The 15,552-nt window shown below is 38.8% G+C and overlaps 1 protein-coding gene across 1 annotated transcript in view; it reads right to left on the bottom strand.

Annotated features, from left to right (window-relative positions):
* Positions 1-370: 370 nt before the first annotated feature.
* Positions 371-15,552, bottom strand: part of Pdgfra (platelet derived growth factor receptor alpha) — a 71,085-nt gene continuing 55,903 nt past the window's right edge. The window contains exon 25 of the transcript XR_002820310.1: positions 371-447. The gene's annotated coding sequence lies outside the window, so the exon portion shown is untranslated. The remainder of the gene's footprint in view (positions 448-15,552) is intronic.

Raw genomic sequence — 15,552 nt, 5'->3', positions numbered from 1 at the left:
TAACATAGAGCAGCGCTACTGAGTGGCTCATCCTCAGCTGTAGCACAATCTAAATACAGACTATTGTACCCTGTGCTCCACGCTGAAGTGTGGCTCTCTGAATGGACTGGGTCCTCTGCCAAGAAGCTCCCATCGGAGCCTAGCCAGAGTCCTGCATTTGAAGAGGAGCTGAAGCTAAACAATGTTTGCTTATTTAGACCAGAAGTGGAGTGAGTTCTCCATCTCAGTGGGGAAAAAGTCAATATTTCTGAAGAATTCGCCACCAATTTCAACAAATATGTATGTTTTATGAAAACAGCCACCACCCAGGCCCACCCACGTCCTCAATTCCACTGCTGCTGGGGTTAGAAATTCCACAACCTCCAGCTCTTCTTTCCTCTCCTCCTTCACCCCAGGCTTGGAAAAGTTGCCAACAAATCTCTGAATCTTTGTTGCCAATTATAAAATCTGAAAGAATAAATAAATAAAAAATAAATTATAAAATCTGGTCATGAGTATAGAGGGTGAAGGGTGGTTTTCCATACAATTTGTTCAACTTTTATATATGTTTGAATTTTTTCATAACAAAATATTGAAAAAAAACATTGATATTAAATATGCTCTTAAAGAACTAACAAGTGGAGAAACATTAAAAATTATTCTTTAAAATATTTTTAAAACCACTGAGCTATGTTTCAAGCAAGAAATACAGTTTTTCTGTAACTCTAATGCCACATAAATGCATTCCACAGGATGTCTGATTTTTCTGGATTCCGAAGTTCAGTCTAAACATGAGAAGCAGTTCTCAGATGTGTCCCTGCTATGATTTTTTTCATGAATTCACTAATGTGATTGTCATGATTTCATTCACTCAATCAGAAATACCCACAGTCATTCTGCAATGACTATTTTGACTTGTTGGGCAGGAGTTTTGGGCACCACATTGAACCTGCTTTAAGACTCATCAGAGACTTCAGTGTTATTTTCTCACATAGTCTGAAGCCCTGCAGCTCACCCTGTCATCCTTCCCTCCGTGGATGGGTGATTCATTCAGGTCTGCAACAAATATTTACTGAGCACTCACTCTGCACCAAGTATAGCACTAGACATTAGAGATATGTCCAGGCACAAAACCAATGCCAACTTTGTCATTATGTACCTTACATTCTAGCAAAAGAGACTGAAGGTAACAGGGGACTGACACACTATATAGCACATTAGAAGGCTTTAAGTGGAGGAGAGAGAATCAGGGTTAGACAGGGAGTGCTTGAGGCAGGGACATTTGAGTTGAGTGGTGAATGTTGCTGGTAGCGGTCTTAAGTAGGGAAGCCATGATCAGCCTCCTGGAAAAGATGAAATTGCGTGAACATGGGAAGGAAATGAGTCAGCCAAACACAACTAGAGAAAGAACATTCTTGGGAGACAAGTCAAGGACCTAGCCAAGGGGACAGCTAGTTTAGAGGTCATTGCATGGGTGCATCCTTGTGTGCTAGAAACAGCAGTGGGGCCAGGAAGGTTGTAAGGAAGTGAAAAGAGAGGAGACCAGAATAGGACACTGAGTGACAGGTCCTGAAGCAGCTTGAGAGCTAATTTCAATATTGTGTTCACTCAGAGCAGAATGAAGGGCCATTGCGGAGTCTGGGCAGGATAAGTGGGACACAAAATACCTTCGTGTGCAAGGACAGCACAGGCTGTGTTGAGCCCTGTCTTCTGTGGAAGAAAAGGAGCAAAGTGAGTGGAGATTTGGGGATGTTGTACCAGTACATGGCAGGAGGAGGTGAGGGTGGCTCTGCTTGGGGGGCAGCAATGGAGACAGTGACAGAGTCTGAATTGTCAGATACCGTGTGCTTTTTAGGTGGAACCAAAGTCTCAACAGAGTAGATGGAGAATGTGAGAAAGAGAATTGTCAAGGATGACTCCAGTTTGTGTCTTTACAGTTGGAAGGTGAGAGTTATTATCTACTGAGAGGAGAGATTGGGGGGATCAAACTTGAAAGAAGGAAAGTTCAGTTCTGAAATTAAGCTAATTATGGGACATCCAAAGGAAGATGCTTAGTAGTCAGTTGGACACATGAGTCAGCGAAGAGGTTTGGAGTGGAAATACACATTTAGTGGTTGCCAGATGGCAACTGAAACCTTTACATTAGATGAAAAAAAAAAAAAAAAGACATACAAAGATTAAGCCCTAGGTTGACATGCCATGAACAGAAGCCAGAAAGAGAAAGATCAGCAAAAAGGCTGAGAAAAAGCCATCAGTGATGCCAAAGGAAAACCAAAAGAAGATGATATGTTGGAGGCCCAATTACAAAAATATATTGAGGTTTGCGGGGGGAGGGGGATTTGGCTCGGTGATGCGGCATTTGCACAAGGCCCTGTGTTCCATCCCCAGCACTGAAAAAAGAACTGGAACTTGTTATGGTTTGGATCTAAACTGTTCTACAAAGGCTGTGTTTTAAACTCTTGGTTGTCACCTGATGTCTTTGTGGGAAATGACTGCACCATGAAGGCTGTAATCTCCTCCTCAGAGATGAGGTCTTGAGTGCATAGGTCAGTGGGATTAATAGAAAGTAGGACTTAAATGGATAAAGCAGATTACTGGGGATTCAAGGGATATATTTCTCTCCTCTCTCTCTCTCTCTCTCTCTCTCTCTCTCTCTCTCTCTCTCTCTGTCTTTCCTCTCCTTTCCTCTCCTCTCCTCTCTCATCTTCCATGAGGAGCCACTTCTGCCATGCAACCCTACCACAGACATCCTACCACAGACATCCAGCAATGGAGCCAGGTGACCATGGGCTGAAAATTCTGAAACTATGAGTCATTTTCTCAAGTATTTTTGTCACAGCAACAGAAAGCTGATTAATGAATGACAGACATCTCCCTCCAAATTTTTAATTTGTTGCAATAAGGTGGTATCATTTATGAGTGCTGCAAGTGACTAAACATATGAAAAGTCACGTAAATGCATATTTTTCTCACATCATAAAAAGAACTCTGGAGGTAAATAATTTGGGGCTTGTGAGGTAGAACGAGTTGCAGTTTGTGCCAGGATGTCATCAAATGCCATGTCTTATGCTTCCTTAATTGCCATTTTCAGGATGTGACTTTTAACTTCATGGTTAAAAGATGGTTGCTACATCCACTCTAGGCAGTGTCTGAGTCTAGGCAGGGAGAACTGATAAGGACAAAGTAAGAAAAATAAAAATTTTTCTCTTGAATTTGCCTTTTTTAATCCACTGTGGAAGTCCTCCTCAGAAACTGCGCCTACATCTTATTGGCCAGATTCAAATTTGAGCTGTAAGGGAATTTTAGATTTTGCTTGGCAACATTTCTATTGGGAAAATAAAAATAAAAATGATACTGAGAGGATGAGTAAGTTAATCTGTTCACACATGTATATGTTACCTGCAGTGTAACCTACAGAGCAAGAAATCACAGAGATAACATCTCTTGATGGTAGACATAATATCTACCTGATAAACGGAGTTTTCTAATGACTTTGTACCCGTATCAGAGTTGCAACTGAAACACTGTCTTATTGCCTCCATTTGAACCTCATTTTGCCTTTTTTCTGAGAATTTCACATGCAAGTCTTTCTTTTGCCTCTGTTTTGGACCAATACCACTAAAATTGGAAATGGGATTAACTAATAGATTGACTTTAAAGCCAAAAAACTTCTCAGCCCACAATCACATTTTGATTACAGGGATGATAGCTCTATCTTTGGGTTATAATTATTGAATATTCATGAATGCACTTATAATGAGAAGGTCAGTTAAAGAACCCTGACTTATTGTTGTTTTGGCTTAGAACACTCTCACCTTCTCCAGTATGAATCTTCATAATTCTCTCCACCAGGTGAGAGGGACTAGGAGTTCTTCAGAGCCCAACTCAAAACACTTCTCCTCAGTTTCTCTTTCTGAATGAAAGGCTCTTTTCTCTGTACTCTTGACAGTGCTTTGAATTACTTAATTTGATTAGTTACTATTTAATCAAAATTCATGAGGTATGGTTAAAATAATTCTTAAAGGGAAATTTATAACATCATTTCCTAGTACTAGGGGGAAGCAAAAGGTCTCAGATAAACTATCTGAACTTCTACCTTAAAAACTAGAAAAATCAAGACCAAATTAGACTTAGTGGTACCAGTCAAATCTTTTAAGAAATTAGCTGGACTCTGAGTGGCCTGAGGGATGCAGTGTGTGCAAGCATGGGGCTTTCCTGGAACCATTTAAGAATTTTGGTGAACTCTGGGCAACCTGTGGGACTCTGTCTAGGTGATTACTGGGAGCTTCAAAAATGCCAAAATGCAGGAGCAAAAAGCAATCTCAATCCTCTAGTCCACCCAGAGCAAATCTAGGAGATAATGACATACAAGATCTTGGAAATCACACAACTGAAATCTCTGAAATGATAGCAACTGAAGTAAAGAAACAAGTCCATCAGGCTATAGAATAAATAAGATCAGGAATAATCTGTCAGGTCCAAAAAGAAAGGACAAAAATCGTGAAAAAAAATTGATCAGCACAACTAAAGAAGATGTAGATAGAAAAATAGAGGGGAACAGAAAAATGATGGAAACATGGAAAGAACAATATAGGAAAGAACTAGAATGCTTGAAACAGATTCACAGATATCTGGGAAATTAAGAACACCACTGAAAACTGACAAAACTGTTTTTAAATGTAACTGAAGATTGACTTTCAGACCTCAAAGACAGTGTTGCAGCTAATGAGAGTGAACATGAAATAAAAGGTCTCTTAAAACTAACAAGAAACCAGGAAATAATTATTCAGCACCTACAAGACGATGCAAAGAAAAATAATAAAAGAATAATAAGTGTCAATGAAGCAGCAGGAAACAGCACAAATGACATAAGAAGACTTTGCAGAAGTACTAGTAGAAAAGTTTCCAAACATGAGAAAAGAACCTGACATACCAATAAGTGAGGTATATAGAACTCTACACAGCCATAACCACAATAAATGTACACCTGGAAACAAAATAATCAAGGTCTCAGAAATTCAGCAAAAGAATAGAATATTAAAAGCTTTTATAGAGAAAAAACAGATCACTTACAATGGAAAGCCCATCAGAATCGTGGCAGATTTCTCAACATAAACCATCAAATCAGTAAGAGCTTGGAGTGAAGTATTTCAAGTCCTGAAAGAAAATAACTTCCAACCCAGTTTGACAAACCCTGCAAAACTATCTATCAAATGCAATGGTGAAATAAGATCTTTCTATTACAAAGAATAATTGAAGAAATTCATGATCACCAAGCCAACCCTACAAAGAGTTTTGATAAATATTCTAGAAAGAGACAGAAGTGCTCGCAGCTTCAAGAACAACAGAAAGGAACTATCAAACAGACCAAGTAATTAAAAAGAGGGAAAAAGTACAGAACCTATAACAGGAAAAACATGACTAAGATAAAACAGTATGTATCAGTTACAACCATCAATGTAAATGGCCTCAATTCACCAATCAAAAGAAACAGATTAGCAGAGTGGATTAAGACACAAAATCCAACAATATGCTGCATACAAGAAACACATTTAACTCAAAAGGAAAATCACAGACTAAAACTCAAAGGATGGAAAACAATCTTCTATTCCACAGGAAATCAGAAAAAAGCAGGGGTAACTATCCTATTTTCTGACAATATCAATTTCAAACCAAAAATCATCCAAAGACATAAAGAAGGTCACTACATACTATAAAGGGAAAACTTGAAGAGGAAGACATAACAATTATAAATATTACATATGCTCCTAATGTAGGTACACCCTTCTACATAAGACAAATTTTAACAGACATGAAAAATCAAATGAGCGATAATACAACAGTAATAGGGGACTTTAACACACTATTGTCACAAAGAGATAGATCAACTAGGCAAAAGATCAGCAAAGAAATAACAGAATTAAACCAAACTTATGAAGAAACTGCCTTGGTAGACCTTTATAGAATATTTCACTCAGCAACAACAGAATACACATTCTTCTCAGTTGCACATGGGACATTCTCCAAAATAGACCACATACTAGCACACAGAGCACTCTTAAGTAAATTCAAGGCAATTGAAATTATCCCATTCATACTATCTGGTCACAGGGCAATAAAATCAGAAATTATTGACAAAAGAAACTACAAAAACAACACAAACACATGGAAATTAAATAACAACTTTCTACACAACCAGTGGGAAACAGATGAAATTAAAGTAGAAATCAAAAAATATTAGGGCCAGCAAGATAGCTCAGTGGATCAAAGCTTAAGCAGATGCAGGGACCAGGATTCGATCCCCAGTGTGCTGTGCCAGCCCCACCCCTGGGGTGCACTGACACAGCAATTGAGACCAGGTGTGGTGATGCACACTTGTAATCCCAGAACTTGGGAGGCTGAAAACAGGAGGATCACTATGAGTCTGATCTGTGTAGTGAGACCCTGTAGACCCTGTACTAAATACATTTTAAAGAAATATTTACAATCAAATGAACATGCAGATGCAACTTACTGAAACCTGTGGGATGAAATGAAAGCTGTTTTAAGAGGACAATTTATAGTAGTAAATTCGCACATTGGGAAAACACAACAAGTCCAAATAAATGATCTTATGCTACACTTCAAGCTTCCAGAAAAAGAAGAGCAAGTCAAGCCCAAATCCCAAAGAAGATAGGAAATTATAAAGATTACAGCAGAAATTAATGCATTGGAAGTGAAGAAAACAATACAAAGGATAAATGAATCAGAGTTGGTTCTTTGAAAGAATAAATAAAATTGATAACCCCCTAGTCTATCTGATCAAAAAAAGGAAAGAAAAAACCCAAATTCATGCAATAAAAAAAGAAAAGGGCAAAATCACTACTGACCCTAGAGAAATTCAAAAGATCATCAATACCTACTTCCAAATCTTTACTTTCACTGGATCCTCACTCCAGCCAGCGCACAGGCCTGGTGTGTGAGTCAGGCTGCCCGGGACCTGGCAGATTCTCATTCCAGCTAGTGCCTAGGCCTGGTGTGTGAGGGAGACCTGCCAGTGTGCTGGATCCTCATTCTATCCAGCACACAGATCAGGGGTGTGTGTGGAACTTCCTCCATCAGACAGGCACACGGTGGAACCCTGGGGCAGAAACCCCTGCAGAGAGGCTAGAGGCAAGACCCACCCAGCTGATCCAGGAGCAGAACATCGTCTCAGAATTGCACAGCAGATTCACTTTCAAGGGCTGCAGCAGGGAGAAGTGGAGCACAGCAGCCAGATCCAAGCCACACCCACCTGAACGAGTATGAACTTGGTAGATCGAAACCTGGTGCTAAGATAATAACTCTATCAAAGCTCTACACTAAAGATCAGAAGACAGTGCTATACAAAATGACAAAGAAAAGGGGCAAAATATATTCGCAGGCTGAAAACACAACCAGAACAAATGCAGGAGACAATAGCATAAAAGAAATTGAAAGTCACACACTTGAAATATCTGAAATAATAGCATCTGAAGTAAAGAAATAACTGCAGAAAGGTATACAAGAGATCAGACCAGAAATAATTTCTAAAGTAAATAAAAAGAAATGATAGCTATAATGAAAGAAGTACTAATTGCTTATAAAGAAGACCGTGATAAAAAAATATAGGAGAATATAAAAATGATGGAATCCTTGAATAAGCAATATAGGAAACAAATAGAATGCGTGAAGCAGATTCAAAGTGATCTACAGGAAATTAAAACCTCAATCACAAGCTGACAAAACCATTTGAATGAAAGTGAAAACAGACTTTCAGACCTTGAAGACACCATTAAAGCTAGTGAAAAGGTAAGAAAAGATCTCTTAAAAACAACTAGGATGTAGGAAAAATAATTCAACATCTGCAAGAAGATGCAAAGATGAACAACATGAGACTAATAGGCATCAATGAGAAAGAAGGAGTCAATACAAATGATATAAAAAGAATGTACACAGAAGTAATAGTAGAAAACTTCCAAAATATGGGGAAACAATCTGACATTCAGTAACTGAAGCATATAGAACTCCAAAGAACATCAACCCAATTAAAACCACACCCAGACATATAATAAAAAGATTAAACATACATATTTAAAAATAAATAAATATTCTGAATAGTCCTACACCTACTAAGAAAACGGAGAAGGATTTTTTTTTTTTTTTTTTTTTTGGCTACTACTAAGAAAACTGGATTAATAATTTATAATTTTAAAAAAAAAAAATTTTTTTTTTTTTTTTTTGGATTTTTTTTTTTTTTTTTTTTTTTTTTTTTTGTTCAGGGTCTTACTACATAGCCCACATTAGTAGTGATCCTCCTGATTTCTGCCTCCCAAGTGCTAGGATTACAGGCACGCGCCACCGCGCCCGGACTGAATTTTCAATCCTAAGTGAATTCAATTGTGAGTTATATCAAACACTTAAGGAAAAAAAATATAATGCGAATTCTACCTGAACTTGTCCATAAAAATAGAAGAGGAGGAAATGCGTTTCAGCTCATTCTATGTCACTCTTACCTTGATACCAAATGAAGGCAGACACACAACAAAAATAAAAAAACATACATTATCAACCACAAATATAGATTTTATTTTATTTTTTTATTTTATTTTATTTTATTTTATTTTGCAGAACCAGGGATTGAACTCATGCCCTTGCGCTTGCCAGGGAAGCGCTTATTCCACTGAGCCATCTCCCCAGCCCCCTCAAATACAGATTTTTAAACTCTTTTTAAAAAAATACTAGAGGGGTGAATCCAGCATTATATTAAAAGAATAATAAATCATAATTTAAGATTTAAGCTAGAAATATATTACTTTAGCATTTGGAAATCAGTTAATATAATTCATCATATTAACAATTTTTTTTAAAAAAAACCTTGATGTCAGTAACACACACACAAAAGCTTTTAACAGAACACATCTATTCTAGGGGTGTGTGTGTGTGTGTGTGTGTGTGTGGGGGTAGGGTCTCACAATGCAGCTCAGACTCGTAGTGATCCTCCTGCTTTCTGCCTCCCTAGGGCTGGGATTACAGCACACCACCATGCCACCACATCTGGACTCCATCACTGGCTCAGTGCACCCAGGGGTGGGGCCAGCGTGGCATACGGTGCCAGGGATCTAACTCTGGTCCCTACACTTACCTAAGCAAGTGTGTAGTCTGCTGAGCTATACCACTGGCCCTTATTCTAGATTTAAAAAAAAAAATCACATCAAACTACCTTAACCTTTTGAAGGATATTTATTTGTATTAGTCAGTTTTCCACTCCTGAAACAAAAATGCCTGACTCTGAAACTTAAAAGATTTATTTTTAGCGCACAGTTTCAAATTTTAGTCTACAGTTGACTGTCTCTAAGGAAAGATCCAATATGGTTTGGGGGCAAAGCCTGGTTGGAGGTGAGTCACTGGGGACGTGGCCTGGAAGGGCTTCTCCCCGCCCTCTTCAATCTTGTTGTCCCTGCCTCTCAAACACTCCATACACTGGGCTGTTTCGCCTCCTCCAGGATCCCCTATTCTGTCACCCTGCCTTGGAGCCAGCCGACTCTAGAAACATCTACAGACAGTGAGCCATAGTAAACCTCTTCTCCTTAGGGCTGTGGCGGTTGGGTATTGTGTTCCAGTAACAACAAAAAAGTAACCCAGGAAGAAAGAGTAGGAATCATTCACAGTGTAGTGTCCAAGATCAGGCCTCGGTGACCTCCACCTAGACCCCCTCCTAATAGCTTATTCAGCTATGACCTCCCAGTGGGTCCACCTATCCATGAGTTGGTACCTTCACAGCCACCTATCCAGCCGTGTCTCTATCCAATCAAGGAGACAGTTGAGATAACTTAGCACAATATCCATGAAATACCTGTAGCTAGCATATTTAATGGCAAGAGACTGAATGTTTTTCCCCTAGGAATGAAGCAAGAAAATTACTTTCACCATTTTCCATTCAACTTTATATTGGCGTGCTCAGGCAGTGTAACTAAGTAGAAGAAATAAAAGCCATTCACATTGGGAAGGAAAAAGTAAAATTGTTTTTACTTACAGATAACATTAAAGTCTACATAAAAATTAAAATTCTAAGGAACACACAGATCTAGTAAAAGGCAATTGTATTTTTTTTTTCTGTATTTTAGGGAAAGATATACAGGGTGTTCTGGGTCTCACTACTAAGTCAGACTCTTAGTGACTCTCCTGTTTACAACCTCCCAAGTGCTGGGATTACAGGCCCCGTGGGCGAGGCCAGCACGGCAGGCCTGTGGATCAAACCCCCAGTCCCTGCACCTCCTTGGAGGCACTTTAATGTACTGAGCTATTTGACCGGTCCACCAATTGTATTCTTAAACTAGCCACAGATAAAGTAGAAATCAGAAAAATACCATCGATGGCCAAATAGCTCAGTGGGTTAAAGCACCTGCAAACAAGCACAGGGGCCGAAGATTCGATCCCCAGGCCTGCCCTGCCCTGCTGGCACTGCCCCCAAGGAGTGCTGAGATGGCAATTGAGACTGAGCGTGGTGGCACATGCCTGTAATCCCAGCTCTTGGGAGGCTGTAAACAGGCAGATCACTATAAGTCTGATCTAGTAGTGAGACCCTGAACATCCTGCAGATCCTTCCCTAAAATACAAAAAAAAAAGAAAGAAAGAAAAAAGAAAAATACTATTTACAGTAACATCAAAACATAAATTGTTTTTCATTTATTTCTGAATTTTTATTTTTTATTAATATACATCTGCAGCACCTCTTGTTTATGTTATTTGTGGGGAGTTGGTACATGAATACATCTTAATTCTTTTTCATCCCCCTTTTCTCCCTTGCCCTTTTCTGCCCATCTCTTGGTCCCTTTTCCATTTGTAGAAGATCCATCTCCCCACTTCCTTCTGTCTAACTCTTTATTTATAATTTGAGTTTCTCACGTAAGAAAAACCGCAAGACATTTAAACTTGTGTGCCTTATTCCACTCCACATTACAGTCTCAAGGTACATCCATTTCCCTACAAATGACTCATTTACCTTTTTGTTAGAAGAGTAGTGTGCTAACATTGTGTGTAAATACCACATTGTCTTCCTCTATCTGTTGATACATATAATATAATCATCTTCCAAAATTTGGCTATATAAATTGTGTTGCATAAACATTGGGATACATGTATCACTGTAACGTGATGTCTTTAACCCTTTCTTGGGAAAATATATAGGAAGAGAATAACTGGGTTAAAGGGAATTCCTAGTTTTAGATTTTGAGGAACTTCCATACTGATTTCCATAATGGTTGAATCAGCGAACACTCCAACCAACAATGAAGAAGGTTTCCTTTTTCCCACAGCCCCTCCAGTATTTGCTATTGTTTGATTTCTTTTTATTTTTTGGGGGAAGGGGTGCGGAACCGGGCATTGAACTTAGGCCCTTGTGCTTGCCAGGCAAGTGCTTATTCTACTGAGCCATCTCCCCAGCCCGTTTGATTGCTTGATGAGTCATTGTTTCTAACATAAGACAGAATCTCAGTGTTGTTTCATTTCTCTAATGGCCAGCAGTGTTGTAATGTTGTGTTGAACATTTTTTCATATACTTATTTGTCATTAAAAATGAACTATTCTCTGTGTGTGTGTGTGTGTGTGTGTGTCTGTGTGTGTGTGTGTGGTCTGTAAGTACACTAACAAACTACAAAATGCAGTCAACCCTCTGATCAATCGATTCTGCATCCATAGATTCAACCAACTACAGATGAAAAATATTTGACAAAAATTTTCAAAACATTCTGAAAAGTCAAATTTGAAGTTGGGATAGCTAAGTGCTCCCCTGAGGCCCTGCAGTGCAGTGAGGTGCAACACCTCCACCTCACAGGTCCTCAGCATTTCTCCACACTCACATGATCATTGTTTACCTCCTGACTTGGATCCTCTCTGTTGTACACACCTGTGTTTGTGCTGAATGTGTACAGACTTTTTCCTGGTCATTATTGCTCAATTAATACAGTATAATCACTTTGTGTAGAATTTGTACTATAGTAAGTATTCCAAGTAATCTAGAGATGACTTGAAAGTATGCAGAAGGTTGTGTATGAGTTATATGCAAATACCATGCCATCTTGCAAAGGAATTGTAAGTGGTATTTTTCCAATTTCTATTTGTTGCTATGGATTTTGATATCTGCAGGGGTGTCTGGAACTGATGCCCTCTGCATAGTGAGAAGCTACTGTGCTACAGAATCTCAGTCTTCTCTAATGGAAATCTGGGCAAGCTTTACCCCTGAGGATGCCATGGTCTTTATTACAGTGTGCCTCAAACTGATCTTTCCTCTGCTCTGAAGAGGCACTATTTCCTTGATGTAGGGGGCTTTTCTGTTCCACTAATTGCTAAATCTGAGGGCCTAATCTTGCTTGCCTTGGCCAAGCAAGCTGAAGGATGGAGGAATAAAAATTTGGAAGAAAAGATATAAAGGTAGGCATGGCACTGTCTGGAATCCCAGCAAGGAGAAGGACTGCAGGCACGGGCTGCCCTGGTCCTTGTTCCCTCCTTTCAAAGGAGATGACCCCATTTTGTGTCTCTGGGTAGCAGAAAAGCTCCAGTTTTATCAAAAACTGAGGAAGCTGTACACTGTATCCCACTTCTCTGGCTCTTTGTCACCCCAGAGAAGGACTATGACTGCCTCCTTCCATGATGTTCTGTTCGGTCCTGCTGTTCTGTGATATAAAGGTCCCTTTGGGAATTTGTTAGCTGAACTGAGCTCATTAAAGTTGAAGCCTTTTAGACATCACCTCAACAAAGAGAAACCTGTTCTATGGTAAATATTTGGTGGAAGGAATTAATTGAAAATGAATTTCTGCAGCCAGATCTTTACATCTGTTCTCACACATTTTCTTCGTTTAGGAAACCAAGGCCCGGCCTTTTCAGGAAGAAAGAAAGGGTGTCTAATCCACACAGGCTAATGACAGATGCATCCACTCTGGAAATGCCTTTGTGTACACCTGACCCTACACACCACCCTGTGGGGCAGTGAGCAGAACAGGATAAGACAAAATATGACAAAATGCTAAGGATAGAAAAGAAAAGCTGCTTTCTTGATTTCAAGGGGTTACTTAATTCCTAATCAAAACTTTGACCAAATCAATGATCTGCAGCTCAAGCATCACATAGAAAATACTGGATCTGATTCTGTTTGGAGAAGTCAGCATGAAATGTAATGAAATTCAAAATAGACAGGATACACATGCTCCAGAGGGAAGTCATTAATACCCATGAATAATGATAAAGCAAAATACCATCTGCCAGGATAATGTGGCAAGTCTTTTTAAAATTCCAATTAGCCTATAAACTAGAAACAGAGAGCAAATATGTTCTCCCTGCCATGAGAGACCATGTGCCCTCGATGTCTCCATCACTATGTATGTAAACTAAAATGTGAGTGAGAGAAACACTACCCACCTATGAATATATTTTGGACATTACATTCATTATCCTTTATGACACAGGTGCTATTCAAGTAACCACGTGGAACCTCATGTTAGCAGCTAATGAAGGCTATGTATGTATTTTTACATATATTTTAAATATGGGGTGAAAAAACTTAGACTGTTACAAACACAGTGCATCAATCTGGCTATATCAATGTTGTTAAAGTTAATCCTTACATGTATTAAGAGTCAGACATAACGAAGCATTTGTGTTGCTGTTATCCTAGGGAAAACTGCCTGGTTTATGATAGACTCAGATACCCTAGGCTGCATTTCATGAAGTACATCACTATTAAAATCATAATACCCATTATTAGAAGTGTTGCATTACAGCCTGAGAAGAAATTGCTCTGATTACAAATGTGTACAATAATTATACAGCCTGATGAGTCACCTGCATGTATCAGAAACATCAAAGTATATAGCAAGCTATTGATCACTGACCTTTTTCAGCCTCTCTTGCTTTTCCAGTGGTTTGTTGTGGTCCAAACAAGCATGGGATTAGTATATTTGGAGTATATAATCCCATCCCATCACTACTTAGCTGTATGATTTTTAGAATTTATTTGTCTCATGGGACCTTGCTTTCCTTGCCTATAAACTGTCTCTTTGCCATTACAAAAATTAACAACCGCTAAAGCCTATTGTAAGAACCCAAGAAAATATGAGAGCTTTCAAGATGTTTAAAGACTCTCCAATAAGGGGCCGGGGAGATGGCTCAGTGGAATAAGCACTTCCCTGACAAGTGCAAGGGCCTGAGTTCAATCCCCAGTTCCACCAAAAAAAAAAAAAAAAAAAAAAAGACTCTCCAATAAGTTGCTTTCATTCTATCATGACTAAAGTAGGCAGAGTTATTGGGACTGTATTAAGAAGTAGAATTATACGTTTTTATAAAGAGAACAAAATGTTCCTCCCAGACAAGTAGGCAGCCATTGTTTATCAGCAGGATTATTGTTCTCAGTGACTGGCTCCCACCTGTGGACCTCTGTTTGATCTATAGGCTTCTGGGATATGGAGAACAAGGAGCTATATCAGAAGAGGGTGCTGTGTTCCAAATAATAATACAACTTCCAATATTTATGAGTTGAAAATAAGGTAAATTGCATCATTTAAAAAAAATCCTAATCCATGGCTTCAGATGCTTCAGAAATTGAAGCCCATATACTCTCACACTCACCCCAACACATCTCCTCAGATCTTGTCTTGAAGATTATGATTCCTGAGCAACACAGGGTAAGGGACAGCAGGAAGCTACAGAGAATCTGCAAAGCCAGCAATTCAAGTGTAGACAGGAACTTACTCTGCAGTCATACAAGAAGGATTGAACTTGACACCAGTTTATTTTTGTGCACCATTGGGCCTAGCAACTTTGTGGGAATCAATTGAAACAAAATACTGCTATCTGTGCACACGGAGGTACTGCAAGGGTGTACCGTTAGTCATTTTTTTTTTTTTTTTGGGAAACCAGGGTTTGAACTCAGGCCCTTGCACTTGCCAGGGAAGTGCTTATTCCACTGAGCCATCTCCCTGGCCCCCGTGAGTCATTCTTATAGTAAATATTTAGAAATTATAAATCTATTTTACAGGAATGTGACCACATAAATTATTGTACAGTTTCATGGGTACCATAATGCTGATTTTAAAATATGTAGACCTATCTATATATACTTCTCACAGAATTTCTAAACTGTAGTATTAAAAAGAAAAAGCTATATGATCTGTGGGTGATGTATCAATACAGGCTCAGCAGTTAACAAAGGTACCATTCTGATAAGGAATGTTGAGGATGGAGGATGCTAGGCAGGAGTATGGCAGGGGGCATATGGAAAACTTCTAACTTCTACTCAACAAGAAATAACTGAAAGATAAAACAGATGTTTGCATTTTAACAAAACTTATTCCAGTAAGAGACAAATTGCAAAGATCCATTGTAGAAGTGCGTTTGGGACTATTTTGAGTATTCTGGTGAGTCAGGGAGACTAAAGACAGTGGACTCTCTTACTCTCACAATGACATTATCAGAGAATAAAGACCTTTGGTACTTAAAATTTTTTAATTTAATATTCATTGTATTTTATGATTGCTCTTCAATCCAATGTTTATAGCAATTGCTGTTAAATAAAAAATTATG

Source organism: Octodon degus, unplaced genomic scaffold, assembly GCF_000260255.1.
Source record: "Octodon degus isolate 3935 unplaced genomic scaffold, OctDeg1.0 scaffold00019, whole genome shotgun sequence".
Taxonomy (NCBI): domain Eukaryota; kingdom Metazoa; phylum Chordata; class Mammalia; order Rodentia; family Octodontidae; genus Octodon; species Octodon degus.
The sequence above is the reverse complement of the archived record's forward strand: the minus strand, read 5'-3'. Positions and strand labels throughout refer to the sequence as shown.